The 26500-nt window shown below is 36.0% G+C and overlaps 1 protein-coding gene and 1 long non-coding RNA gene across 3 annotated transcripts in view; one reads left to right on the top strand and one right to left on the bottom strand.

Annotated features, from left to right (window-relative positions):
* The window catches only part of LOC106881088 (uncharacterized), a 925009-nt gene that overhangs the window by 386942 nt on the left and 511567 nt on the right, over positions 1–26500 (bottom strand). The gene's annotated exons all lie outside the window — the stretch shown is intronic.
* Positions 7211–20811, top strand: LOC128249274 (uncharacterized). Its single transcript, XR_008265364.2, has 2 exons — positions 7211–7409; positions 19037–20811. It is a non-coding gene; the product is annotated as an uncharacterized LOC128249274 (long non-coding RNA).

Below are 26500 nucleotides of genomic sequence, written 5' to 3'. Positions count from 1 at the left end.
AATAAACTGGTATTCTATTCAGGGGAAATGTTGGCCTGCCTGCTTAGCCAACATGATGGTATCATTCAAAAGCTATGACAATGTGAGGAAGCACATTGTAGTCAGCAGTGTGTACCAGCATCTGATCATATGATTGACACAGTGATTATATATATATATATATATATATATATATATATATATATATATATGTAAAGGCACATGGCTTAGTGGTTAGGGTGTTGCATTCACGATTGCAAGATCGTAGATTCGATTCCCAGACGGGGTGTTGCATTGTGTTCTTGAGCGAAGCACTTCATTTCACATTGCTCTGCAATCAGTTCAACATCTGACATGTAGCACCCAGTTGCACCTGTACAGGTAATGTTGATTTGATGGAGGGAGTGAGCTTATGTCTACACAAACATTTGATTACCATAAACAAGTCATCTGTGTGGTTGTTTGGTATGAAATTGTTGAACCTTCATACGTCATCTAACAACAGGAGAGTCCATGATATATATATATATACACATGCACATACACACACAGAGTAGGCTTTCAGCTTCTAACTTCTAAATCCACCCACAAAACTTTGCTCAACCCAGTGTTATAGCAGATGACATTTCCCCAGGTCCAAAGTGCTCTGGATCAGGGTAAACCTGCAACTGTCTGGTATGGTTGTGAACTGAACTTCTTAACCACACAGCTATGCTTATAATATATATATATATATATATAATATGTGTGTGTGTGTGTGTGTGTGTGTGTGTGTGTGTGTGTGTATGTATATAAATATATATGTATGTATGTATATATATATGCATGCATATGTTTTCATACGTGTGGTTGCATATATGCTTACACATAACTACAGAGGAAACACCAAAATCCAATTTTCCACAATTAAATAGTTTGGTACAATAAAAATATCCTTTTATCAACAGAGAGATGTAGTATTGTGAATCTAAATAAATAGCTTGATCTAAGACTGCATCAGTGAAAGTAAACTCAGCTAAAAATGTTCAGAATCCTTAGCTAAATACTGCTGCTACGCATGTATCACCAGAACAAATAGGAGAATATCTCTTGTTAAATAGACATGATTAAGTTCTATATCAGTAGGTTACTATGTGATATTGATTGTTTAATATATCTAATATCGATATTTTAAATACAGCCTCCGAGGATTCTGTTAAGAAAAGAACATGAAAGTTACTACAAATGAATAAACAAAATTAGTAAACAAATAAATAAATGAAATAAATGAATTTATAAAATATAAATAAGTAATTGTATTTTATATAATTTATTTATTTGAATAATACATATATTGTTTAATAATAACTGAAAATAAATGATGGAAAAATGTAATTTTTTTTTGAAACCAGAGAAGTGAATTTTATTTGCTTCTCATACAAGAATGTATTGTAATAATAGATAATAGTACAGAGATATTGATGTAAGTGATGCTTCTTTGTAAAGGTGAGTTCTCATTACTTTAATGTTTACATATTTTTTTCTTTGATTTACTGAGATGAAATTAATTTTGGGGTTTGGAATTGTATGCATTTAAATGTATTCTCTGTGTGAATATAAGTACAGGTATGGTTGTCTAGTTAAAAAGTTCACTTTGTAACCACATACTTTCTGGTTCAATCTTCTCTAAATGGTATTCTGTGTGTGTGTGTGTGTGTGTGTGTGTGTGTGTGTGTGTGTGTGTGTGTGTGTGTGTATTTGCTTCTACATATCTTTGCTTTGACACCACTTTGGTGGCAGTAGCATGTTTACCATCATTTTTTAATCTTTTACTTTGTTTTAATCATTAGACTACGGCCATGCTGGGGTACCCCCTTGATAGTCTTTGATATAGTATCCATAGTTTCTGTTTACCAAATTCACTCAGAAGACATCAGTCATCCAAAGACACCAGTAGAAGACACTTGCCCAAGATGCTGCACAATGGGACTGAACCTGAAACCACGAGGGCCAAATGGTTAATAAGTTCACTTCACAATCATAAGATTCTAGGTTCAATCCCACTGCATAGCATCTTGGACAAGTGTCTTGTAGCATAGCCTCAGGTTAACCCAAGCCTTGTGACTGAAATTAGATGGATGAAAACTGCATGTAAGCCTATTGAATGGATTGTACCTGTAATCTAAAAGTCCAGCTGCACTCTAAGTTCACATCTTGCTGAGGTCAACTTTGCCTTTCATACTGTCAGGGGGTTGATAAATTATTAAGCTTAATTCTTCTCCCTTTCTTTCTCTCAGGATTGTCCCTGTAAATCAAAGGCAACAACCTTGTCACATTGTATCATTGAAATCTGGTCTGAGAATTATATCATTGTTAGATATGTTTGTGGAATGTTCAGCCCTTTACATCCTAATTGAATGAACAAGTAGTTCAGTTAGTCAAAGAACTGAACACTCATCACTGACACAGCTGGAGATCCATTACTGCCACTAATTGAGAAGGATATAAACCTGCTGCAATTGTATTCTGAGGACTGATATTTGAGAGGGTGCCTTTTGAGTTCTGCATTTGTTAGATGAATCTGCAACACCACTTTACAACACAATCGCTCTCTCTCTCTCCCTTTGTTACTTCATCTGAGCAACATTAACTATTGACCAAATGATCTTAACACAGTTTTCTACTGTTTTACTGGTATATTTTTGCTACCATTTAAAGAACATGATATTCTTTCATTCAGCATGCAATCAAACATTCTATGAAATGTTTGAACCAGAACCAATGTTGGCATTTCTCTTGCATGCAACAGATGCATTAATTCTCTCAGTATAATGGAATCAGTTACTTTGATCTGTCATCTCTTATGTTTTGATTGATATATGTATTTAAATTTTCAATAAATTCCACTCAAGAAGCTATGCTATACTCAAAGTTTTCAAATATAGGTTGTGAACCTAAAATATAAAGTTTACGCATTTTTTTATGGTAATAGTCGTGATGGTCTTTCAGCTAGATTTTAGACAACATAAACTCCAGTTAACTCTTGATAAATGGTTGCTTATAGGAGTTCAGAATGATGTGAAAGTGATGGAATTATCGTTTTTAGAATTGAGCAAATCACGTTACTCTAATTGTCTTATAGAGAACCTAGCTGAAAAGCAGTGACATTCTCCCCTTATCAATTTATAATTTATGGTTGAAAACACCCAGATGTAAAAGCAACTGTCTCAATAATTATGAATTTGAAGTCCCATTAAAGCCAAGGTTTGTTTGAAATTAAAGAAACATTAACAAAGAAAAATTAACTTTGATATAAATAGTTCAAACAGTGGAATAAATTTAATGGCATGAGCAAGAAGTGAAATCTAACATTCTGTACAAAAATCCTTCATTGGAGAAAGAAAAAGAGAGAGAGAGAAAGAGAAAGAGATGAAATGTCAAATGGTTTGACATTTATCCTGCTGATTTCTGTTACTTTTTACCCAGCCAGAACGTCACTAGTTTTCTCGAAATTTTACTGTTTTACTTATTTAACACTGATACGGCTAATTTGCCAGGCTTTGGTATGGTGTTATATGACGACATTATGCATTATGGTCACATCTGGTCGAAGCTACTTTGTCCACCCGCACTTAGCACAAGCATGTACAACATTGTGGTATGAGAAAATTCTTATTGACCGTCACTATTAATCAATCTGGTTTCACATTCTAGATGCAACTAAGAAAATTGTAAATATTGTAATCTCTCTTCAAACAGAAATCAAAATTAGAATGTGTGGATGAAACACGTAATTTCTGAAATTAATTTCTTTTAATCAAATGTATACATTCGATACTTCAGTGAAATAGCTGCTGTTGTTTTTTTTAATTATTATTAGGTCAGCTCTGAGTGTTCCAAAAGAACCATCTTTGTCATTTATCCAGACACACTGTATCCAAGACTGTGTCATCTAAAGTGACATCTCTTTTCTAAGACAATAGAATATGATTCGTTGGTGATTTGGTTGCTACTTGTAGCATGACAAACGACCGTGTAGTGGCCCCCTCATTGATTTAGTCATCATAGGGTTGATTAATCTAATGGTGGCATCAATTTCAAGTAAGGAATCAGAAGCTACTACATTGTAAAATCACTCACACACTGAGTTTAGTCTAAAATCCTACCTTCAAAGACTATCATCTCCTTCAGCACTATTTTTAGTTTATAGACAAAAGTGTCAGCTTGCTTTAAAATTATAAAGAAAGGTGTAAGACAAGTGTGTGAAAGACACGAGGCTTGCTGTCAGTCTGAAGTTAACAGTTTATTACTTTGATGTGATGAAAGATAAAATATCATATACATATATATAAGTGAAGCAATTAATCAATCAATGAGTCAAGGGAGCCTCTATGTGATCACATAACTTGCTAGAAACAGCAACTAAATCTCTTACATCACACTCTAGTTCTTGATTAATTATCACATGTGGCCTTCTTTTTTCTTTATGAGGACCTGAATTAGACTCTACAAACTCACATCATCATCATCGTCGTTGTTTAATGTCCGCTTTCTATGCTAGCATGGGTTGGACGATTTGACTGAGGACTGGTGAAACCCGATGGCTACACCAGACTCCAATCTGATTTGGCAGAGTTTCTACAGCTGGATGCCCTTCCTAACGCCAACCACTCCGAGAGTGTAGTGGGTGCTTTTACGTGCCACCAGCACAAGGGCCAGTCAGGCGGTACTGGCGACGGCCACGCTCGAAATGGTGTATTTTACGTGCCACCTGCACATATCACTCATTAATTCTACAGTTCCACAGCAGAGGGAGCCTCTGTATCAGTGGTTCTCAGCCATTTCTTACCTATGGACCCCGATGATTCTATTTTACTCAGATGGACCCTCCCAGCTGTTTAATGTTTAAAAAATCCTATTGTATTTTTATAATTAAATATTATTAGTATTGTATAAAAAGTTAGTTTAAATATTTTGTATATTGTAGAAGTATAATCGATTTATTGCAGATAAATTTTAACAAAATTTTATATGAACCACCAAGGGCCATGTGGACCACTGCTCTACATGAGCACTCAAGCTAGAAATAGTAGCCAAAATCTCCCACAAATACTACCCTATGATCTTAGAAAATGAAGGATATATGAGATACTTGTAGTCCTGTATATTACCATATCTGAATAAAAGAAGAGATGGATTTTGATCATAGATCTGCTTCATTAAAGTGGAATTAAGTAACAGAATAACAACAAGAACAACAAATTTTATCATCTATGATCACAAGTCCTGGGCGATCAAGAAACCTGTATATTGCTGTTCAACCTGCTAGAAACAGTAGCCAAATCTTCCTCAAGTCACATTGTACAGCGATAGTTAAGGACACATTGGATAATATAATCCTAGATAACTGAATCTAAATAAAAGGTGAGATGGTCAAGGCTGGAATACCTTTGACCATGGGCCTGCTTGATCATGGCTGAATGGCACTAAACATCAACAATTTAGATAGAACTTAGTGGTCTTGAAACTTGAAAGCTAAGTACCCTGGATATAGGCACAAATGCAGTTCCAGGGCCAAGATGTAAACTATTGACTTATTGTTTGACTTCCTGACATCCTTATTGATTTGCTTATCCAAGTTCCCTTAAACCCATTTAATTACTATTCTGCCTTTAAATTGATCCTTGCTTTGTGATACAAAATTTCTAGTTTTAAAGAGTTTATATCTACATTAAAACCCTCCATCATAATTTTATGGAAGAACCTTTTGTTAAATTGCTCACCAAACTCCAGCTTAATAATGGAGAAGATTGTTTATTTATTAAACTCATCCAAATTCTTGATTATTTACAAAAATATTAATTGAAACACATCATCATGTATTTCATTAGAAATTTCTTGATGAAAGGGTTAATATAATACAGAATATAGCAATGTAATTTTTTTATAGAATTGCTTTTAATATCTAACCAAGTGTCAAAGTGTCCTTTCTTCTATCAGCTACTGTCATAATATTAAAACCAGACTTCTTGTTATATTGAATTTGCCTTTTATATGCTGTTTCACTTGAATGTAGCAGTTCTCCTTCTCCCCACCCCATCCCACTTCCTTCTCTCTCTCTCTCTCTCAATTCCAGTCTCTTCTATAACTCACACTGTCTTTTCACAGTCTCTTCTGTAACTCACAACTTTGACTGTCTAGTAAATGCTTTCACTAAATCTTCCTCTCTAGAACATTCCACTTTACTCTCTCTTCATCTTGCACTGTCTCTATAAATATCTTTTCAGAGAGTAAATTTGTCAAAAACAATTTAAACTAAATAACAATTGTTTAGAAAATAAATTATTCAGTGAAGCCATTCACATGAAAAACAACAGTTAAGTTAGTATTAACATATTTAATGTAGAGAGTATTCAAAAGCTAACTAGAAATAATTACACAATGAAGTACGAAATAATATAGTTTTAGTAAGGAAGAGAGATAATTCTGGATATTTTTGAACTTTATTTTGACCTCCTCAACTATTTTTTTCTTCATCTGCTGGTACACATTCTTGTGTCTTTACAGAGTGATTCTTCCTACACTACTTCAGCAGATAAAGTTTTAATTAAACAGAAACTTATCTAGATTTATCTCCCATACTTTCCCCCCCACAAAAAAAAGTAAAGAATAGAAATCATATAAACCAATGATTAATATTTTTTAATAACCTTATAATTATTCCCAGCTTTTTTTTAATGCTTTCTAGAATAAAAATGTTTATACTTATTCAGTACAATTGACCTCATGTAACCAGCACAATTCTTTAAGCCAAAATCAACTCCTCAAATACACCAAACTCTGACCTTTCTCAGATTAACTCACCCAACAGAGAAAAAAGCACAATCTATGTTTAATTCCCAAATCATTGTCCCATCAATTCATAGAATTTAAAAAAAACACTGGTCAGTATAAAAGAATATGAAGAAGCCCCCATCTAAAGATTTTCACAAGAATTGGCTAGATTCGAGATCAGCATGAATCAGATTGGAAATAAAAAAAGAAGAGTTGTGTGTTGTGAGATGGATTAAATATTAATGTCTGGATAGGGTCCTTTACAGGGAAAATTCTTCACACAGAAATTTTACTGGAAATATAATTGTTACATCATCTTAGAGAATACCAATATATACTGCTTCTTCTGTTACTATCATTGGATCCTTCAGTAAACTGCAGGAGTGTATTATTTCTTTTGCTTGTTGTTTTTAAGATTTCAACCACCCTAGAATCTCCAAGGCCATCCTCATACACCAAAAGAATTCAACCATCAACAGCAGAAGAGAAGTTACGGGAAGCTAGCTGGTTGCTGTAGCAACAACTTTCTGCACATGTCCACTCCACACACTCACACGTCTGCAAGATTCATTAATTTCTTGAGGATGGGGTCATAACCCTGAAATATTGAATGCAAGGTAAGTCTACATTAGTTCACATATTTGTTTTCTTGTGATCTGCCTTGCTTTTACTTTGCATTGTTCTCGCCTTATCCACAAGCCTTTATACAATATATGTAATATATAGGCAGAGGCAAGAAGCTTGCTTCTCAACCACATAGTTCCAGGTTCAGTTCCATTGCGTGGCACTTTGGGCAGGTGTCTTATACTATAGCCTCGGGCCAACCAAAGCCTCATGAGTGGATTTGGTAGATGGACACTGAACGAAGCCTGTCATATATAAGTGTATGTGTGTGTGTGTGTGTGTATGTATATATGTGTATTATATATATATATATATATATATAGAATAAGAATAGCCTGGGCCAAGTTTAGAGAGCTCTTACCTCTGCTGGCGACAAAGGGGCTCTCACTCAGAGTAAAAGGCAGACTGTATGACGCATGTGTACGAACAGCCATGCTACATGGCAGTGAAACATGGGCTGTGACTGCTGAGGACATGTGTAAGCTCGCAAGGAATGAAGCCAGTATGCTCCGCTGGATGTGTAATGTAAATGTGCATACCCGTCAGAGTGTAAGTATCTTGAGAGAAAAGCTGAACATAAGAAGCATCAGTAGTGGTGTGCAAGAGAGACGATTGCGCTGGTTTGGACATGTGGTGAGAATGAATGAGGATAGCAGCGTGAAAAAGTGCCACTCCTTAACAGTTGAGGGAACCCGTGGAAGAGGTAGGCCCAGGAAGACCTGAGCTGAGGTGGTGAGGCAACACCTTCGAACATTGGGCCTCACCGAGGCGATGACTACTCACCGAGACCTTTGGAAATGTGCTGTGCGTGAGAAGACCCGGCAAGCCAAGTGAGATCGTTGCCAGGGCCCCTGGACTGGCTCTTGTGCGGGTGGCACATAAGATGTACCATCCTGAGCGTGACCGTTGCCAGTACCGCCTGACTGGCCTTGTAGGGTTTTCGAGCGAGATCGTTGCCAGTGCCCCTGGACTGGCTCTTGTGCGGGTGGCACATAAAAGACACCATTTCGAGCATGGCCGTTTTTGTGCGGGTGACACGTAAAAGCACCCACTACACTCTCTGAGTGGTTGGCGTTAGGAAGGGCATCCAGCTGTAGAAACTCTGCCAAATTAGATTGGAGCCTGGTGTAGCCATCCGGTTGCACCAGTCCTCAGTCAAATCGTCCAACCCATGCTAGCATGGAAAGCGGACGTTAAACGATGATGATGATGATGATGATGATGATGATGATGATATATATATATATATAGCAAAAAGAGGGAGTGGTGTTTCCACGGGAGGAAAAAATATAGGAAAATGTGTTGTTGAAAATGCACTTAAATTTCAGAAGCCCATAAATGTTTAAAATACATTTATTTACATATATACCAAACTAGTTTCAACAATATTTTTTGATTATCAATGGTAAAAGTTTCAAATTAGAAAAACATCGTTAAAAGTTTCAATGTTGACAAATCAAAATGTTTCAATGTTGACAAACTAAAATGTTTCAATGTTGACGAATTAAAATGTTTCAATGTTGATAAATTACCATGTTCAAAACAGAAGGTGTAAGTTTGAAATTAAAACTGTATATCAATTAAAAACTGATGACGTTTTTCTTCCGTGGTCAAGCTTGTCATTCTGCTTGGTTGGTTTCCTTGTGGATACGGTTATAGGTCGATCCAGTTGGTTGGTTCTCATAAAGGGTCATTTCGTTGTATTCGCTGGAGGTCGGTTTTGATTGATCTAGAATTAGGTGACATCAGCAACTGGTGTTTGTGGGATTTCATTGGATTGGAGGTGGGTGACATTGTCATCTTGTGTTTGTGTGCTGATTAGGAGTTGCGGTTTCAAAACCCAAGATACTGTGGTTAATGCTGTTGATTAAGTTTTTAAATTTTGTGAGTCGTTCAATGTTATGTGGCCAAAGGATGAAACAGTCATCCAGGTAGCATTTCCAGTTGGTAAGTAAGTATTTTTGGAAGCTTTCCCCAAATTTCAATCTAGTGTGTTCGTATATTTGGACTTCCAAGTATGCCATGACAAGGTTGGCAAAAGTAGGCACTACCCTCATTCCCATCGCCGTGCCCAATTTTTTTCTATAAGTGTTTTCTTTGAAATTGAAGAAGTTGTTCTGTAGAATGAACCTTATTCCTTCAACGATGAATTCTTTTCCAATTCTGTCAGGAATGTCATTTGGGAATTTTTCCAGCCAGTATTGTATGGCTATTATTCCGTATTTGTGAGGAATCAAAGTGTAGAGGTTTATTACATCGAATGAAACCGGGAGGGAGTCTTTGCTGGTTTTGTTCGGGAGATGGCTTAAAGAGTCCAGATCATTCCATATGAAGCTCGGCATGTGTTGGAGAATAGGTTTGAGGAGGATGTCAATAAAATTACTGAGTCTGTGTGTCTCACAAGAGGGACAGGCCACAATTGGTCTCATTCTGATGTCTCTCGGGTGTGGAATATTTATGACTATAGAGGTTGACTTGTTACAGGCTTCGTTTATGGCCTCACTTTCGTTGATTTTGGGAAGTCCATAGAAGTTACTGGTTTTGCAGTCAAATCTAGTCAAGTAGTCTGTCTCCTTTTGTGTTAAACCTTGTTGGAATTGTTGGATAAAGGTAGACAGTTTGGTCATTATCTTGGATCAACTGTAGTTGTTGATTTTTTCATTGTAGGTATTGTCTTGAAGGAGGGTTAGGGTAGTGTTTGATAAACAAAAAATATTGTTGAAACTAGTTTGCTATATATGTAAATAAATGTATTTTAAACATTTACGAGCTTTTGAAATTTAAGTGCATTTTCAACAACACATTTTCCTATACATATATATATATATATATATATATATATATATATATATATTAAGGGCATTACTATACATAAATGCCTCATGCTAGGAGGGACTCTAAAAGTCAAACTACCATAATAAACACATTTTTACCGAACGCAAGGGAATGCAACTCTCGAAGTTAGCCTCCTAAAAACAGATTTAACGGTAAATCATGATTTCGTAATTATTGCAGTAATATGCACCCTTTACTCGTCAGTACATGTATGGTCAAGACACATAAAAATAAACAAAAAAATCAACATACCAGACGAACACTCCATGTATTCAACATAGTACATAGAAAATTGTTTATCCTTATATATCTATGTAATATATATATATACGTGCGGGTAAGCACCCACTACACTCTCTAAGTGGTTGGCGTTAGGAAGGGCATCCAGCTGTAGAAACTCTGCCAAATTAGATTGGAGCCTGGTGTTGCCATCCGGTTTCACCAGTCCTCAGTCAAATCGTCCAACCCATGCTAGCATGGAAAGCGGACGTTAAACGATGATGATGATGATGATGATGATGATGATGATGATGATGATGATGATGATGATGATGATATGTGTGTGTGTGTGTGTGTGTGTGTGTCTGTGTTTATCCCTGTAAACTAGCAGTTTGGCAAAAGAGAACAACAAAATAAGCACTAGTCTTTAAAAAATAAATCCTATGGTCGATTTGTTTGACTAAAAAAGTCCCTTCAAAACGATGTTCGGGCATGGCTGCAGTCAAATTACTGAAATAAATAAAAGAATATATATACACATGCACACACATGCATAGGAATAGATATCGATCACCCGTGCCACTAACTGATTAGGATATACTTTGCTGAGGAAGTTTAATAAGACTGAAACCTTCCTGTTGCTCTCATTGGTTGACCTTAAAAGCCATGTCTACATAAGTATATACTGCCTATATTGTCTAACATTTCAAAATCAACTTATTTTATTGCTTTCGTAAGATTTTAAACACACTTGAATGGTGTTAAATAGTTGTGTAGATAATCTTTGTTGAGGGAAGCTTTTGAACTCCCAATATTACATATGTGTAAGGAAGGTGGCAAGCTGGTAGAAACTTTATCACGCTGGGTGAAATGCCTAGCGGTATTTCGTCTGCCGTTACGTTCTGAGTTCAAATTCCGCCGAGGTCGACTTTGCCCTTCATCCTTTCGGGGTCGATAAATTAAGTACCAGTTACACACTGGGGTTGATCTAATTGACTTAATCCCTTTGTCTGTCCTTGTTTGTCCCCTCTGTGTGTAGCCCCTTTTGGGCAATAAAGAAATAAGAAACGTTAGCACGCCGGGCGAAATGCATAGAAGTATTTCTTCTGTCTTTACATTCTGAGTTCAAATTCTGCCGAGGTCAACTTTGCCTTTCACCCTTTTGGAGTTGATAAATTAAATACCAGATGTGTACTGGGGTCGATCTAATTGACTGGCCACTTACCCCAAAATTACATATGTGAAAACTACTGTGTTTGTATTTACTAGACAGAACCTGAAGTATTGTTCCCTCAGTCTTAATGTGGTTTAGTTTGAAATCAGTCAACTGTGAGAAACATAAAAGTGCACTATTCACAATAGTGCAGTATATGCATACTTATAAATTCACACACACACTCAAGTTTAGACATGGCTGTGTGGTAAGAAGCTTGCTTCCCAACCACATGGTTCCAGGTTCAGTCCCATTGCATGGCACCTTGGACAAATGTCTTCTACTATAGCCTTGGGCCGATCAAAGCCTTGTCAGTGGATTTGGTAGATGGAAACTGAAAGAAGCCTGTCACATATATATATATATATATGTATGTGTGTATCGGTGTTTGTCCCTCAGTACTGGTAACTTAGCAGTTTGGCAAAAGAGACTGCTAGGCTAAGTAGTCAGGTCAATTCATTTGAATGAAAAAGTCTTCAAGGCAGTACCCCAGCATGGTCACAGTCTAATGACTGAAAGAAGTAAAATTATATATATAGGCACAGGAGTGGCTGTGTGGTAAGTAGCTTGCTTACCAACTACATGGTTCCGGGTTCAGTCCCACTGCGTGGCACCTTGGGCAAGTGTCTTCCGCGATAGCCTCGGGCCGACCAAAGCCTTGTGAGTGGATTTGGTAGAAGGAAACTGAAAGAAGCCCGTCGTATATATGTATATGTATATATATATGTGTGTTTGTGTGTCTGTGTTTGTCCCCCCAGCATCACTTGACAATCGATGCTGGTGTGTTTACGTCCCCGTAACTTAGCGGTTCGGCAAAAGAGACCGATAGAATAAGTACTAGGCTTACAAAGAATAAGTCCTGGGGTCGATTTGCTCGACTAAAGGCGGTGCTCCAGCATGGCTGCAGTCAAATGACTAAAACAAGTAAAAGAATAAAAGAGTATGTATATATATAGAATCTCCCATTTAGCGAGAGGAAGTACAAAATTCTACATTTAATACAGAATTCAAGTCATTCTATAGAAATCCAAAGCACTGCCAACATTCACAAGAAACTAATCTGTCCAACACCCAAGGGATATATATATATATATATATATATATATATATATATATATATATATATATAAATTCAGTGTGTGCTGTGCTCCATTACTTGATAAATGTTTGCTTATACCATTTATATATATGTATGAATATATATATATATATATATATATATATATATATATATATATATAAATTCAGTGTGTGCTGTGCTCCATTACTTGATAAATGTTTGCTTATACCATTTATATATATGTATGAATATATATATATATATATATATATATATATATATATATATATGTATATATATATATATATATATATATATATATATATATATATATAGAGAGAGAGAGAGAGAGAGAGAGATCCTATGGGTAATTCAAAACACAGCAGTGGTAGCAAACAGTTAATTAACTAGGTTAATGAAAGAAAAAGTCACGGAGTTAATTTTTTGTAAATATATAAAGTAAACGTATGAAAGAGGAGAAAGAAAACAGAAAGAAAAAATCCTGCGAGGGCTTTCCCAGAGATGATAAATCAGACAAGAATTTCTCTGAGATTAAGCCATGTTAGAATAAATAACGGAAAATGATTTTTATTCATGCCAAATCTCTTTGAAGAGGTGAGGGTCGGAAGTGGATGGCTGCTATTAGGTTGGGTGTGTGGGTGTGGGGGCGAGGGGGAATTCGAAGTCTGGGAGTTCAACAATGATTTTACAACAGCATTTGTCTATGGGTGGATGACAACAAAATGATATACTTATTGATATTGTTATTAGTATTAATATCATTATCAGGCCTTTCAGACTAGAAGGCATGCTTGGTTAGTGTAGTGGGTCAATATTCCTGATAAAACATTACAAATTAAAGCAGCCAATAAAGTAGAGAGAGGCAAGAGACAGTGTTACAGAAGAAAGAACAAAAGCAAACAGGCATTTTTACAAAGGCCTAGCTCAATAAATGGTTGGCTGAACCTGGCAATTCGTCTGGAACGCTAGTTTGCAGACATACAAGCTGTTTGAATGAGAAAATAGCAAACTAACACTTCACTAAGACCAAAGTATTTAGGAGCGAGTGAGGTGGAGTGAAAATGTGTTGTTAGTTTTGATGTTGCTGTATGTATGTTAGCAAGTGTCTATAAAAGATTATTTCGTAGTCCTGTGTCCACATACAAATGTGGCAGCTGTAAACTTTGTGTAGTCACATAGAAAAACAATCATGTAAATACAAGTGCACACGCGCACACACAAGCATGTGTGTACACACACACACATTCTCGCTTTCTTTTTCTCACACATTCACATTTCACTCTCTCTAAGACACACACACACACAAGCATACAAACACAGGTTCTCCCTGACCACACCCTGCTTATGTCTCTTACTGACAAACACACAAACACACACACGTGCTTTCTGTCTGTCTGTCTGTCGGTGTGTCTGTCTGTCTGTCTGTCTGTCTGTCTCTCTCTCTCTCTCTCTCTCTCTCTCTCTCTCTCTCTCTCTCTCTCTCTCTCTCTCTCTCTCTCTCTCTCTCTCTCTCTCTCACACATGCCTCTTTCATTTATAAATATCCTCAGACACAAAAAGCAAAACACACACACACACACATATATAGACATAGCTACCACCTTTGTCATGCTACAACTAACAGGTAGTCATAATTGATAACTGTATCAAATAGTCAACCTTGAAAAACGATCAATTAATTATTGAATGAATAAAAAAAAAAAAGTAATCATAGTAGTAGTGGTAGTAGTAATACTAATGATGATGTGTTGACAATAATAATTGTAGGGGTTGTAATAGGAACTCTGATGGTGTGGTAGTGGTGGTGGTGGTAGTATTAGTTGGGGCAGTTTCGTGAGTGGTAGTAGTAGTAGTGGTGGTGGTGGTGGTGGTGGTGGTGTGTGTATGTGTGTGTGTGTGTGTTACACAGCTGTTGTTAATGTTATTTAGTCCCAGGTTGATTTTTGTATGAGTAAGTCCAAAGGCACTCCAGCCAGGGCCATTCTGTCATTTCAGGAGATTCTTTCTAGGACTACATCATAAAATGTATCCATCTCCACTGTGCCCTTATTGAAGGTTTCATTTGAAGGGGACACAGCTGCTGCATCTAGCACGTCAAAGCCCTATTGTTGGTTTGATAGTACCAATTATTGATGATGATGATGATGATGATGCTTTTTCTCGTCTAACTCAGGTCTGCCAGTCCAAGCTGATCAATGGTTAAAAGCATTCCAACTATGGCCATTTAGTCTCATTTTCAGAGACAATATACTTAGGATTACATTACTCAATATGCACTACCTTATTTAAGACATCAAAATATGATTTAAGGGAAATTTGGTTACTATTTCTAGCTGGGCGAGCAACCACCTACAAGCCATTATCTTTAACTCATGATATTTGTTCACATTTAATCCCAAGTTAGCCAGATCCTGCTAATCTCTAATCAAAAATGTGTGTTTACATACCTGTAACTTAGCAGTTTGGCAAAACAGACCAATAGAATAAGTATTAGGCTTTTTTTTAAAAAAAAGAGGGACTGAGGTTGAAAAGTTTGACTAAAAAATTCTTCAAGGCAGTGCCCCAGCATGGCCACAGTCTTAATGACTTAAACAAATAAAAAGATAATTTGTAGGAAATTTGGCTGCTATTTTTAGCAAGCCATGTGACTATGTACAGACTCCCTTGTTGGCTTATTATAGTTACTGAGGTTGCTTAGCCTTGAGTCTGTTCCGATCAGGCTGATCAAAGGCATTCCAGCCATGACCAACACAAACTTTGCAGGAGAATATAGAACCACACTGTTCTATGTGTCTTTCTTGCTACTTTCTTTTTTTTTAATATGGTAGGTATGACACGAGGGAGATTTAGTTGCTATTTCTAGCAATATAGGTTCAGCAACCATAGATGGTACTTTGTCATTGTTGTTGTTTTTGTTTATGTAGTAGCTTTGGTCTGTTAAGCCTAATGTTACTGATATGTGTGGCAATGCATTCTTAGTACTGATGGCAGTAGTACAGGTATGGCACATACTGTGGTTGTTGCAAGTTGGTAGTAGTACAGGATAAAAGTAATATAAGTTACTATTTCTTCAATCAACAAAAAGGGAGTGTCGGTGTCGGGCAGTTTGAAGTCCAGAAAGTTTATTACAAGAATACTTAATAATTAATAAATACCCATTGTCTGGTGTAGCTTTACAATGGTGCTGGTATTGGTATGATGTGGTGGTAGTGGTGGTGGTTGGCATTGGTGGTAGTACTAGAAAAGAAATACAGGTATTTCCTTGTAAAAAAAAAAAAAAAAAGAAAAATGTGGCAGGGATCCACAAATGCTATTGTAAAGAATAATTAATAAATTACCCTGGTGCGATGCAACTTCACAATCACGACTCTGTACAGAATAAGTGAAGCATACCATTATTTCTTTGTAATAGCAACAGCAACAACAACACAGGCAAAATAAAGACAAATAAAACAAAACAAAGTATTACTAACAACTGGCATGATCTTGTTCTACAAAAATAATATAAAAATGTTCAGTCATGAGGAATTATTCCAGAGATTTTGTCTTTCTATTCCTTATTGTTTTCATTTTTGTTTTTGTTGCTGATGGTTTTTGTTTAGTTTATAGTGGTTGTTGGTTTGATATGACAAGAACAGTGGCAAAAAAAAAAAACCAATACCATTTTGCTTAGTCATTGCACAAGAATTACAAGCAAGTACAACAATGTTGTCCTCCTCTATTGGACAATCAATGGGTTTAGAAGCTTCTACGTTGTGTAAGAAGTTTGGTTTTGTTAAAGATGACTATCAATACAGATACCACACAACCCCCACCCCCAAACAATGCCATCCCATCTTCTATGCCCCACTTCCAGCATTGTTGTGTTGTAAGTGTTGGGAAGACCAGATGTTTATTCCAAGAGACCTTATCTCTAAGACGGGTTTACAGATACAAACTAGGAAGCTATTATGAGATGGAATAAGGAGAAAGGAAAAAGAAATTCAATGTATTTTAAGGATTGTGTTAAATGAGAGAATGTCATAATGACACAACACGATGTGAATGCACAAAGTAATTTCAATTACAACTTGCTAAATAAAAATTCTAAGTCTAATCTTTTAGCATTTAAACCAGCCATACCTGGTTAAAATATTCTACCTGGTTTATGTTCAAACTGGCCAGCTTCCAGCTTCTCGTATCTACCCTACAATGTCAGTCCAAAAATAAATATTCTCATCATTGAAATCTCAAGACTACTGGACAATGGAGGATAAATTCAAAACAAAGTGAATAAATAAGCATTACATTTGACAGAATAGTCTGAATGCTAAAGGGTTAATTCTTGTATTAAGCCTAAACTTAGATCCTGTTTTAGTTTCTTCTTCAGCTATTTACAATCAATAACAATAAGTATCCCAGTAAGGATGGTTGTAGAAAGAATACTTTTGACCAAAGGTATGTGTGCAAGCAGTACTGGTTTAGGGTTAAGCTACAATAACTAAGGAAGATTTCTAAATATAAATATAGCATGTTGAGAGTTCATTCTGGCATTCCATCTTAACCACCTCAATCTTCTTTGCAGCTACTACTTCCCACCCTTATATATTATGAGGTAGTCATGTGTCTCCCCTATAGAAAGACACCTGTTTTTAACCTTCGATCATACTTTAGCCTCTCGACACTTGGGCATAAAACCTCTTCCCCCTCTCAAATGCTTCTACACATGCAGGTATCCGAGACTACATCTAAAGAAAGACTATTTGATTGACATGAAATTGCTCACCAACAAACTCCAACTTCTAAGTCACAGACATGCTGTCTCCTCTCTTTGCCTTTGCTACAGCACCTCAGGGCTGGTTGGTCTTGTATCACCTCCACTCAGGTACTCCAGATTCAATCATCTTTCCATCTCCTATGACCCATAGAATGTCCATCTCCCAAGCCCTGCATTAACCATTATTCTCAATCCTTCCTTCCAGAATGTTAGCCCTCTGGAGCACAGCCTTTCTTGCAACCTTACAATTGTTTGAGACAAATGCCAATACCAATCTCATCAGTATCAGATGGGCCTGTAAAAGACACGACCATAGCCCATTCCTTCAGATACTAATTCAAAGTGGGGAGGAAACACCTAATTTGGCCAGACACACAAAGGAATGCTTCACAATGGAACTGAACTTTATATCTGAAAATTGATGGTTCAATACCCTGGGACATTTATCAGATTTGGAAAGAAATGGTTTAGATCTGTGAATATTCCATTAAAGTTCACCATAATAATAAAGAGGAATTTCTCTGGTCCATGATAATATAATATGATGATGATGATGATAATTCAATGAGAATAATAACAAAGATGAGCCAACAAAAAGGCTCTATGTGGTTACTGAACCTGCTAGAAATAGCAGTCAAATCTCCTTCATATCACTCCCAACTGTCTTTGGAAAAGAAAGGATACATTAGATAATGTCATGTTAATCATAAATTTAAAACCATGAAATGGTCATGGTAGGAATGACTTTGATCATAAGTTTGTTAGATTGGAGATGACTTATGGCTCAACAACAACAACAGCAGTAGTAGCAACAGTAGTGATGATTTTGGTATATTGTAATTGCTATTTACTATTTACTCTGGACTAGATTTGAGCAATCAGCAATGATCAATGATAATTCATTGCCCAAATGAACATCACCATCATTTAACGTCCACGTTTCGATGCTTGCATGGGTCAGATGTAATTATTTAAGGCAAATTTTGTTTCTACAGCCAGATGCTCTTTCTATCACCAACCCTCACCTGTTTCTTAGCAGGGTAATATTTTCCTATGGCCGGACATGGAAAACTGGAAATGGACAACATCACTTGTACAACAGCGATGTTCATTAACAACCATTTACATGGACAAGAGTACACACAAACATGCATACACATACACACACATGACAAGCTTCTTTTCAGGTTCTGTCTACCAAATCCACTCACAAGGTTTTGATGGGCTTACCCAAGAAGCTACACAGTGGGACTGAACCCCAAACTACATGAATGAAAGCAAAGTTCTTAACACAACTAAGCTTGCACTGATAGAACAGTTCAATAAGATGAATCAGAAGTACTTAATGATGAAGGAAATGTTTTAGGCTAGACTAAACATGTAAACATGACAGGTAATATATAACAGTTACTAGATTTTTTGCTGTGGCTGCTGTTTAGTCCAATGACAGCCTCGATCCAGCAGACTTATGATAAAAGACTTGTTAAGGTTATTCTTTTCCTTTTATTTGTTTCAGTCATTTGACTGTGGCCACGCTGGAGCAACACCTTTAGTTGAAGACCATACTGTCATGTGAAGGCCTGAAGGCCATAGCGTAATGTGAAGGCCATAGTGTAATGTGAAGGCACATGAACAAAAGAACACTGAAGAAGAAAAACAACTTGAAAAAATTGGTAGTGGCCTGTACCAGCAAAGAATGTACAGTGAAATTCATGTAGAATGGAGAGAATGGGAATCTGATGCTGCAAGATAGTTCTTTTGTAGTAGGACTTATTCTTTGTAAGCCTAGTACTTATTCTATTGGTCTCTGTTGCTGAACCGTTAAATTATGGGAGTGTAAACACACCAACATCTGTTGTAAAGCGATAGTGGGGAGACAAACACAGACACACAAACATATACGCACACACACACACACACACACATATATATATACAAAGGGCTTCTTTCAGTTTCCGTCTACCAAATCCACTCACAAGGCTTTGGCTGGCTGAAGGCTATAGTAAGAGACACTTGCCCAAGGTGCCATACAGTGGGACTGAACTCAGAACCATGTGATTGATAAGCATGTGGTTAGTTATCTGTACAGGTTTTCTGTAGAAATTATAGCCAGCACTGACATGTTATGATGTTTCATATCCAAGTATGCCTAATGTAAACAACAATGAGATTGAAGATGAGAAATGGGTAATGGGTGTATATGCTATATTTCAGGAGTTCTTACTCCTTCATCAACAACACATCCAACCCATTAACCATCCTCAAACTCATTTCTTAAATAGCCACAAAATATTGCGATCTAATATTATTGGGTCTACCAATTTTACACATCAAACACATTCCTGGCAGCTGGTATGTAGATATTGATGACTTGTGATGCTGACGTTCTAGCCAGGACCATTTCACCTTTTTTCTTCCTGTTTTACTGGTTATAGCTTAGCCAAAGTCTCAAGGCTGCTTGGACTAAAGAAAGATTAACCCACAACCCTTAGGCTATCTCCAGACCAGATACTTGGTCCAAATACCTGTTACAAAGTACTGAAAGCCCAGTTAGTGGTGTTAAACTGTATGAGCGCTTAAGTCTACTGCCACAGAACATGTACAGATGACCTGACTTCTGGATGGGCTTCTGTGCAGTTTACATCCAATTTCATTCACAAAGCATTGGTTGATCTGCAGTTATGGTAAAAGACATTTACTCATGGTGGCATGCAGTGAGACTGAACCCAGAATGTTATGAACATGAAGCAAACTTCTTAACTTCAGAGCATGCCTGCATCTAAATCTACTAGTTCAGTGGGTCCTTCCTTTTTTTTTTAAGACATTGTGTGATTGTTGTAAATGAAGGTTATTCATTTTCAGTCTTCTGCAAAACATGCCTAGCCATGAGGAAATATTACCTTGTTTGGAAACAAGTAAGGGTTAGTGACTGGAAGGGCATCTGGTCAAAGAAAATCTGCTTCAATAAACTCCATACAACCCATGCAAGCATGGAAAAGTGGATTTTGAAACAATAATGATGACAGAGTGGAACTTGAGGGATTTTTGGATGCTATTTCTAGCAAATTGAGTGACTATATATAAGTTCTCTTCACTGACTTATCAAACAACTAAATGACACCATTTAGAATAAAAGAAAAAAAAAACTAGGATGAAAGGAGTAGATAGAACATATTTTACAGATAAGTGATTAGTTGGTAAGAATACTAAAAGCAGAATTATTCAACGCAGTTATCTATCTTGTAAGAGACTGTAAAACAATATTAAATCAATACTATTATTGATAGTAAACTAAGTTCTTATTTATTGTGTTTTATTTATCTATTTAACTTATTTTATTAAGTACATATTTTATTCAACAAATTAAACATGATGCTCCAGCATAGTCTTATCTATGATAGCTAAAATAAATTGAAGTGCATGTGTGTGTGTGTGTGTGTTTGTATGTGGGTGTAGAGGCCATGGGAAACCTGGGCTATTGTGATGAATTTTCTGTAGCACAAACGAAATGTCAGGTAATCACTACTTCAATGATTGAAGACTCCAGCAAGATGAGATGCAAATTTGTCATCAGGTTAACCCCAATTCTTACTTGTTCTCATTTACAACAGGGAGGACTGGAGTAACATGAAATGAAGAGCCTAAATCAAAAACATGACCTCACAATAATGAATCCAACACTCAACAAAACTAGATCACAGATGGCCTAATGTGAATGAATGTAGTGTAATGTGAAGGTACATGGTGTAATGTGAAGGCAGATAGTGTAATGTGAAGGCCATAGTGTGATGTGGAAGTTATAGTATAATGTGAAGGCTATAGTGTAATGTGAAGGCCTAGTGTAATGTGAAGGCCATAGTGTAATGTGAAGGCCATAGTGTAATGTGAAGGCCATAGTGTGATGTGGAAGTTATAGTATAATGTGAAGGCTATAGTGTAATGTGAAGGCACATGAACAAAAGAACAGTGAAAAGAAAAACAACTTGAGAAAACTGGTAGTGGCCTGTACCAGCAAAGAATGTACAGTGAAATTCATGTAGCATGGAGAGAATGGGAATCTGATGCTGCAAGATAGTTCTTTTGTAGTAGAAGTAGAAAATCTTAATTTTTCTTGATCTCAGAGGCAAAGGGATACAAACTTATTCAAGCTCACAATCTTCACACAAAAGAACAGAAAAATGGCAAAGTTGATTTAGACGAATCTTATACAGGGAGACATAAAACTGTAGGTTTAGTGTTCTACTTTCTTTCAGAGAGTACTATTAAGTCTGGGATGGAACCATAGCATGACGATTCTTTAACATTCCATAAAAGTCGATCTTTCTTCCATTATACTTATTTGACAGTGGCCCACAGTAATGACTTTAACTAACACCTACTAAATCATACAACTTCTGATCTATCACTGTAAAAACATCACAACTCAAGACTTAATCAGCATAAAATTTCTAATAGGTTATAAAAGTTGATCTCATTTCAAATGTATAATTCGCGAGCAATAGTCTGTGGTAATGAAAACAGAAGCCGTTTAGTTTACATAACACCAATTCAGTTTATGAACACTTAAAGTGACTCTACTTTAGTGGAGAATTTTCGATATATCTGTTATTGAGAGCATCTCAAGAGTAGCTGATTCCAGAATGGAAATGGTATGTAAGTGTTAATGATATATTCCAGGCAGCAGTAAGAGCAAGTATTTATTGATCTGAATGCCAACAGGGTTCAACCAGAGAAGCCATTCTGATATATTTACAACTTTTGTTATGATCTATGCATCTGAACAAAAAATAATATATGTATAAATATATATATATATATATATATATATAGAGAGAGAGAGAGAGAGAGAGAGAGAGAGAGAGAAAGAGAGAATAAATAGAATCACACTGCTGCATAAATTAAAGGTGGGTTTTTTTTTTTTTTTTTGCCTGAAATATATCTCTGGCTGTGAAGATTTGTACTGCTTATTTGTCAAATTATACTGGTCAAGGTTGAAGTAAGTTTATTGTGAAAGAGCCGGAATCAGTAAATTCTGTTTGCATATCATGAAAGATAAGAGAATGTTTATACTGAAATGGATTAGCAGAAAGGACAAGAAGGAAAAAAGTGCACAATATGTTGATGGCAATGGAAATCAAAAGTTTAGGTTATGCTCTGGCAATGTCAAGATAATTCATAGGTCTATGACTCATTCTATACTGTCCATAAATTTGGTGAATTAACTGGATGGAAGCTGTCATCTGGTAAACTTGAATCAAAGAGAATAATTAGATGCTGGAAGAAATAATCTAGTTAGGTTGGTAAATAATTATTGTAATATATTTAAATTGCATAGTATGAATAAAACAAACAAAAAACAAAAACAAAAAAAGTCAATTTAATGCAAGAATAATGACTTTTGCTTACAAATTCATAGAAGACCGAAAAAACCCCTAGGCCAAAATGTATGTTACCAAACCATAATTAACTAGAGTTAATTATGATTTCATATATCTATCTATCTATATATATATATATCTATATATATATATATATATATATCTATATATATATATATGTATCTATATATATATATATGAAGATATATATATATTAATATATACTTTTGTTATTTACACCACCTGTCCTCGTCTGTTGTTATTTTTTGTATATTCTCCCATATATATATATATATATATATATATGAAATAATTTTTGTAAAATTTGGTGTCTGGAAGTAGAGTTACAGTGTAGGTTATAGTAGAAGACTACAGGCTTCTTAATATACGGAGAAAAAAAAATCCACAGAAAAAAAAGGCTGATAAAGCAGACATACTACTGGTGAGTCTTCAAATAAATCATCTACAAGATTCTTTGAAAACGGATACACTTAATTGGCTCTCCTATTGCAGTGATGGCAACCTGTTACATGCTGCAGGTTTTTAAGGGACAAACTAAGGAGTTTGAAACAAACAAAAAAAAAGTCTCTGCAATATTGTGCAATAAATATTGACATGCATTTACTTCAAACTAAAATAAATGCTTATATGCAAGTGACCGACAATAACAAGTTTACAAGAGAAATTAAAATTTCTATATGCTGGGTTAGAAACCTTCATTGGCAAAGTTGTGTGGTTATAAAATTTATTTTGCAATCTCCTGGGCTTCGGTTCAACATGACTGCATGTTACCTTGAGAAAGTGTCTTCCATTATACTGCTGAGCTGACCAATGCCTTGTGAGTGAATCGGGTAGTCGGAAACTATGCGGAAAGTTTGTCACATATATCTTGACATATCTGCTTCTCTCTGCTTGACAACTGGTGGTGGTTTATTTAAGTACACATAACTTAGTAGTTTAGCAAGTGGAGATTGACAGAATGATACAAGACAAAAATGATACTGATCAATTTGAGCAACAAAATCCTTCAAAGCAATGTCTGAAAATGACCACAGTACAACCTTTAGCATGCTTAGGAACATCATGGTATCATATGTAATTTCTCTCCTGTAGCTGCAGGTGCTTTGTTTTGCATTGAGAAGGGAGAAAACTCATACAGCAACATGATGCGTCTACAACATGCTAAAGGTTAATGAAGTCATGGGAAAACTGCAGCTCACTGGACTTTCTGAATGCCAAGCCTAACGAAAAATAACCTTGAATTTCTTTAGTATTGTGGCTCACCTGTTGATGACCCTTGTCTTATGCAGTCCACTTATTGAAAAAGTTTACCCATGCCTAGTTTAATGAATGAAAATAGAAAAGAGTAAAAGATTATCATTACCTGATAATATGTATATACATTGGGTTTCATACCCATTATATTGCAGATTAGCTTGAAAGTCACACTCTGTGTGGACTTTTAAGCTAGCTCCTGCAGGAGGCTAATTAAGCCTGCAGCCCCAAACTAAAAGAGAGCTAAATAGTATGACTATAATGTGTCTATAATGACTCTATGCCCCAGTGGTGTTTGATCAGAGGTTAAGGACGGTTGAGGATTAATTCTGTAATGCAATCATTCCACTGTTCCAGTCCAAAGTTGAATTCCAACTGTTGGCCAATTTGTCTCAAAGTTCTTATCTTGACGTAAAAGAAATGAAACAAATGTCATTTATCTCCCCCTTGATCTCTGATGTAATATGTCAAATGCCAACCAAGATGGTATGAATCAGTTAAGCTTCACCTGCTAGAAATAACAACCTAAATGCTTTTAAATTAGATCCCAATGCTGAATGATCAAGAATCAAATGAAGGGCATATTTTCAATCCCAGGATCATCCTGATTCCAAAAAGGTATGATATGTCTATGTAGAGCAAATATAGACTGAGATACAGGGGTCCCAGATAGACAGATAGAATTCCACTTTTATTAATGTCGATAAGTCTCAATCTGTTGCCATCTTTGTTGCCCTCTCATCTACCACTCACCTTCTCTACTACTCATTGTACCACACTGCCTGTGTTACAAGGGATAACATATTATCTGTCTGTATCTGGTCCCTGCACCATCAGCCTTCATCACACTACCTCCTTTTGATCTTCATGTCTGTGTCAAAAATGATAGCATCTAACTTATATATATTTGTTACCCTTCTCTACAACCAGCCATCATTTTTTTCTCTTCCATGCAACATTTTGCTGACATCAACTACTTTCACTTACCAGCTTCCTCCTCTCTATTATTGATATGTATCACTCTCATTCTCTCTTGTTATCTTATCATGCATTCATGATATTTTCTATTCAATCTCCTTACCAACAACCATCATGTAGCTACCACTGTCTCTTGCTTCCATTACTCCTTCTCTTATCAAACTCTCAGTCCTACAACTCTTTTTTTCTCTATTACACACATACACTTATCTTCTATTTACTCTTTTGATTTCATTTGCTTTGAAATAATGGAGAAAACATGGAAAAGAGAGGACTCTTTAGTCTTGCAGAGGACAATACAACTTCTCTAGTGCTGGTGCCATCTTAAAATGCTCTCAGTACACTCTGTAAAGTGGTTATTGTTGAGGAGGACATATTAAAGATGAAGCATATAAGTGAGCTGTATCTCTGAATAAGAACTGACTCAATCAACCTATCCAATCTATGAAAAGCAGACATAAAATGATGAGGATGAAGCAGATGATGATGATGATGAGATTACATAACACCCCACCAATTACACAAATGCATATTTAGGTAAAAAAAAAACCATGTAGTTGTACATTTGTACATATGTCAACAAACATATCAATACACATATTTGTGAATCTTTATACACTTTTATTTACAGACACACATATTTTCAATATTGCTATTTTATACACTTGCATAAAATAAAAATATATTTTAAAATTAGCTCAATCAACACAATCAAAGACATGTAATGTCAACATACACATCATGCACATTTCTCACTTTGTAATGATATAGTATGTGAGCATATATCATTCTGCTTCTATTTTTCACTATATTTTTTGTATTAGGGAGCTGATCCATGGCATATACAATTAATACTGCTATACTTAGTATATACATTAAACATGAAAGGCAGAGCAATATGTGTTTGTGTAACATCAAAATGGTAGCCATTTGCTGAATGACACTAAATTACAACCACGAATTAGTAATTTTATAAGGAATTGAAAATAATTTTTTGGTGTTTAACAGTTTTCACATATACAGTTTTCATTTGGGTAGGTAGACTTGCCTATCTACACTAAACTGAGAGCACATCCCAGTAACATAGATGTATCGTGATACATATACATATATACATATGTATGAGCAAGTGTGTGAGTACATAACTATGTATGTCTATGCAGGTTGACCAAAATCTTGTGAGTGGTTGACAGAAACTGAAAGATGCTCATCTTGTTGATGCATACATACATACATATGCACTTGCCCACACACACACATATACACTAACACACATCAACCTTACATACACACATGCGCCTGCATGGTCCAGTTTAGCCAGGTCACTGTTATATCCCATTCCACTGACC

Source organism: Octopus bimaculoides, chromosome 13 (assembly GCF_046866305.1).
Source record: "Octopus bimaculoides isolate indiv1 chromosome 13, ASM4686630v1, whole genome shotgun sequence".
In the NCBI taxonomy this organism is placed as follows: Eukaryota; Metazoa; Mollusca; class Cephalopoda; order Octopoda; family Octopodidae; genus Octopus; species Octopus bimaculoides.
Note: the sequence above shows the minus strand (reverse complement) of the source record. Positions and strands in the feature narration are given on the sequence as shown.